Source organism: Zingiber officinale, chromosome 8B (assembly GCF_018446385.1).
Source record: "Zingiber officinale cultivar Zhangliang chromosome 8B, Zo_v1.1, whole genome shotgun sequence".
NCBI lineage: Eukaryota > Viridiplantae > Streptophyta > Magnoliopsida > Zingiberales > Zingiberaceae > Zingiber > Zingiber officinale.
Window position 1 is genome coordinate 63,666,695 of NC_056001.1, and position 4,463 is coordinate 63,671,157.

A 4,463-nucleotide genomic window follows, 5' to 3' on the forward strand; every position below is an offset into this window, starting at 1 on the left:
CTCCCGATTCCACCTTCGTCCCGCGCCCTCTCCTCGCGCCGCCGAACCTCTCCCTCTGCCGAATTCCTGCCTTCTTCATTCTCCCTTGCACGGGCACCCCCGGACGCCGTCGACCCTTCTTCCGCCAACACCAAAGACGCCGCATCAGCGCCGGTCACGACGAGCCCCAACCGCCGGTTTTTCCTCCTCACGCGGACAGCACAGCGACAATCCTTCTCCCTTGCACGAGCACCTCGGACCACAGCCGTCGCCCTTGATGTCACTAGGGTGAGCCGCCGGTTTCCCCTCAACCTTGATGCTGCTCCATCCCTCTCTGCCCTAGCGCCAGCCGCCCGATCCACTACCACCTCCGGCCACGACGAGAGCTGGCCAGCAGGTACATCCTGTATTGGTATAAACTCCATGAAGTAAGGGGTAGATGCTTAGATTTATGGTGATTGTCGAGTATGATTGGTTTTCTAGTTGAATGAGCTGCGAATCCAAATTTCTGTGTTTTTCCTTGCTCTGCCCTATGTCTCCTCTAAAGTTTCTGCAACGGATTTGGGAATTGATGATTGAATTTGGGTTACCTGGATTCTTCTTGATGATTAAAGTTTCTGCCCTATTTTGATTAGTTCGTGTAGATGGCAAAGTTGGATTTGGGAAAGGGTTATCTAACAGAATCATTATTTTGATTTTATTTCGCCTTACCCTAAGGTGATTGTGGGTTGTCGATCGGTTTCAATCAAAGTGATTCGGACTCAATAAGTTCCTGTTCTCATTTTCAAGCTTGATGTGGGGGTTGTGGATTAGGGTAGGTTCAGTGGTGATTCTCTAGATTGGTTCATGGTCTTGTTTGGTGATGGCTATAGTCTGGGATGAATTCGGATAAGATTTTCCAGGTTGGTTTTCTATTTTTATGATGAATTCTGTTTTATGTATTTAGTTGTGGGTTGTGGTGTACATGTCCTGGCCTTGACGTTGGTTCTTCCTTTGCTAGATGGTTTCTTGTGTACTGGGTTGTAGCCTAGAATCGAATTGTTGCTGATATGATTAGGGATAATTATTCCAGGTGGTTGTTTGAAATGATTAAGATAAAATGTTGGGTTTAATCTAGGGTTAGATTAGCTCCGAGGCTTATAGTTAACTGAATTAATAACCGAATTTCGGTCCTAAATAGGAGTGCAAGTTTATTTTGGATACATGGGGAATAGCTTAATTATATATGTTGTTACAGGGCTTTGATTTACGATGAGACACTTAACGGGTGGAAAATGTTGGATGCATGACCTACGTATAAAGGCGGGTACTTCTTGCTTTGTTTTCTTTTAGTACTTTGACCTTAGTGCATGAATTATTTTGGATAAGGACTGTTTACCTTGACTCCACTCTTACTTTCCTACGCTTGATACTTCCACGCAATCTTTGAGAAATTCGTTCCATATCTATACAGTCTCTTGTTGTTGTCCATGATCAGTAGCAGATACTAAATACCATGTTTGTATGCTTTGACTGTTGCTTAATTATGTACGGTATTAAGCATGCTGGCTTCATGTAGCATACATGTTTCTGCTTATATATATATATGATGACTGTTGCATTGTTCGCATCCTATCATGGCATACATGTCAACGACCAATTCTCCCTTGCGGTCGAGAGAGTCGTTAAAAAGGGGCCGCATCCTCGGCCACTCGAGAGAGTGGTAGCTGGAGTCGATGCCGCTTGTCCTGTCGTGCCGCACTCGGCCACTCATGGAGAGTGGTAGCTGGAGTTACGAGCAGCAAGGACCCCGTCGCAAATGTAGCTAGTTAGCTACTATGCAACTGTCCCCTTGGCCACTCGTGTGAGTGGTAGCTGGAGTGGTGTACAGTCTGTCACTGACCCCGCCTCTCGACCATACAGGGGTCATGGTGCAGGGTGGGAGTGACCATCCGTGCATACACTGTTGTTATTATATTGCTATGGCAGCTGCTGTTTATATATGCTGTTATTGCTTACTGCTGTTGTTCACTTGTGCTGATATGCTTACTTATGTTGAGATATACTCTCATTGTAGATGTTTAGATATTGGTTTATTCATTGGAAAGTTGTATATACCTTGCTTATTACCTCTGTAGTTATGAGCGGTACTGTAGCAGATTAGTACCAGTTCTGATTTACTATACCTAGCCTAGGATATGGTTTCAGGTATGAGTATTTATTATGGTTCTATTTTAGTATCCGCTACTTTCCTTATGAGACTGTATTCCTGTTGACACTCTCTACTTACATGTTATGTTCATGCACTATCTCTTTCCTTACCCGCTGAGTTCCAATACTCACCACCCCACAAAATGGTTTTCTTTCGCCATGTAACAGGTAGATGAGTCATGGATGCTTGGAGAGATGCTGGCTGCCAGTCCTGGGTCCTACGTCACACTCGGGAATAGTTTTCGTTTTGGTTTTGTTATCGTTTGGGGTGGTATATTGATTTTGTGTATTTTATTTTTCAATAAGTCAATGTGAATTTTGGGTCAAGTCTGTGATGACAGGTATTTTTGTTAGTGTTGTGGTTAGTTTTACGTTCGTATCATTTTATGTCTTCCGCTGCTGTGTGTTTACGTTCAACCGTGTAGGCTTATTAAACTGCGTGTTATATTATTTATATTTTGTATATATATTCCAGCCGAGTGTGGCTGAGGTATATTTTGTATGTAGTAATACTTCAGATTGTCACCCATACAGGGAAGATGCTGTTGGTGCAGTGAGCACCAGATGATCGAACCTGAGTTTTGATTATGGCAAAGGGCTCAAAGTTAAGTGGTGGTGTTATCTAACAAAGTTCATGGAGCTTGCAGGAAAGTCCTAAGTGATACTTAGGCAAAAGTCCTAACTACGGTTAGGCAGGTGAAAACCCTAGGGGGTGGTAACCCTAGGTCCTAGGGGGTGGTAACCCTAGGTGGAGAAAAGTCCTAACTGCGGTTAGGCAAGGTGAAAACCCTAGGGGGTGGTAACCCTAGGTCATAGGGGGTGGTAACCCTATGCGGAAAGTCTTGGCAGGTCGAGGGCTTCAGGCAAAAGTCCTAGGGGGTGGTAACCCTAGGTGGAAAGTCCTGGTGTCACGAACCAGGTGAAAGACTGGACTAGCCGGGAAGCGGATGTCCAGCAGAAAGTCCGGGAGCCTCGAGTGCCGAGCAAAAGTCCAGTCGATCTGGAGGATCGAACTGGCATCAGGTAATCTCTCCTGAGGGGAGTAGGTGAGGACGCGTTCCCCGTAGAGGGAACAGTAGGCGTCGGGTCGACCTAGGGTTTCCGGTTAGAAATCCGAAGTCAGACTCGGACAGTCCGGAGACTGTCATAATATTCTTTATCATGCAGGGTATTTTTGGGATTAACATATCTTGCAGGGGCAAAAGTGCACAATTACTCTCGGATGAACAGTGTCCGAGGCGCCTCCATGGGGCTTGGAGGCGCCTCGGGTGCAAAACATAAGCTGGCTGCGAAGCAAGCTTCAAGGCGCCTTGGATAGGCTTAAGGCGCCTTGAACAAGTTGATGAAGGCGCCTTGGAGAGGTTGGAGGCGCCTTGAACAGGATAGAATTCGACCAGGTCGGTTCTGATCCACGCGGGTGATGCGGCCAGCCTGGAGGCGCCTTGGAGGGGTTTAAGGCGCCTTGAACACTGTTTATAAAGGGGATTCGACCAGCAGCTAAAAAATAGAACATCCAAGTCTTCCTTCTGCATTTAGCTGCTAACGAACTCGTCCCGAAGTGCTGCAACTCGACACCGACAACCCGAAGCTTCAATTTAGTATTTTCCATTGTCGGTATAAGATTATTTACTGCATTACTTGTAATTCATCTTTGTATACTTTCGAACTTATAGTTGTTGCCCACCGAAAGCGATCAAGGATCGCGGGCCTTCGAGTAGGAGTCGCCTTAGGCTCCGAACGAAGTAACTCCTTTGTGTCTGTGTCTCTTTTAATTTCCGCTGCATTAACTCTTACGTTTTATGATTCCGATAATCGAACGATTTTAGCCACGAGTGCTATTCACCCCCCCTCTAGCACGATCTCGATCCAACAGATGCTGCCAAAATTTCTTCGGACAGTGACTCCTCTGGGGCGTGACAATCCGGGCGACCGTTCATTGGCACGGAAGATTCTGTTGGTAGGATACTTCTGGCCGACTCTCCAGGAAGACGCCGCTCGGATAGTGGCAACCTGTCTATCCTGCCAAAGGTACCATAACTCTTCTCACCGGCCTACGGAAGAGATGAAGTCGTCCGTGGTGTCTGCCCGTTCGACCAGTGGGGAATGGACATCGTAGGACCATTCCCAATGGCGATCGGACAATGGAAATTCCTGCTTGTGGCAGTCGACTACTTCTCCAAGTGGGTCGAGGCTGAGTCGGTGGCAAGGATAACCGAGCAGATGATCAAAAAGTTCATTTGGCAACACATCATCCGTCGGTTCGGCATCCCGCGTTGGCTCGTCTCGGACACCGG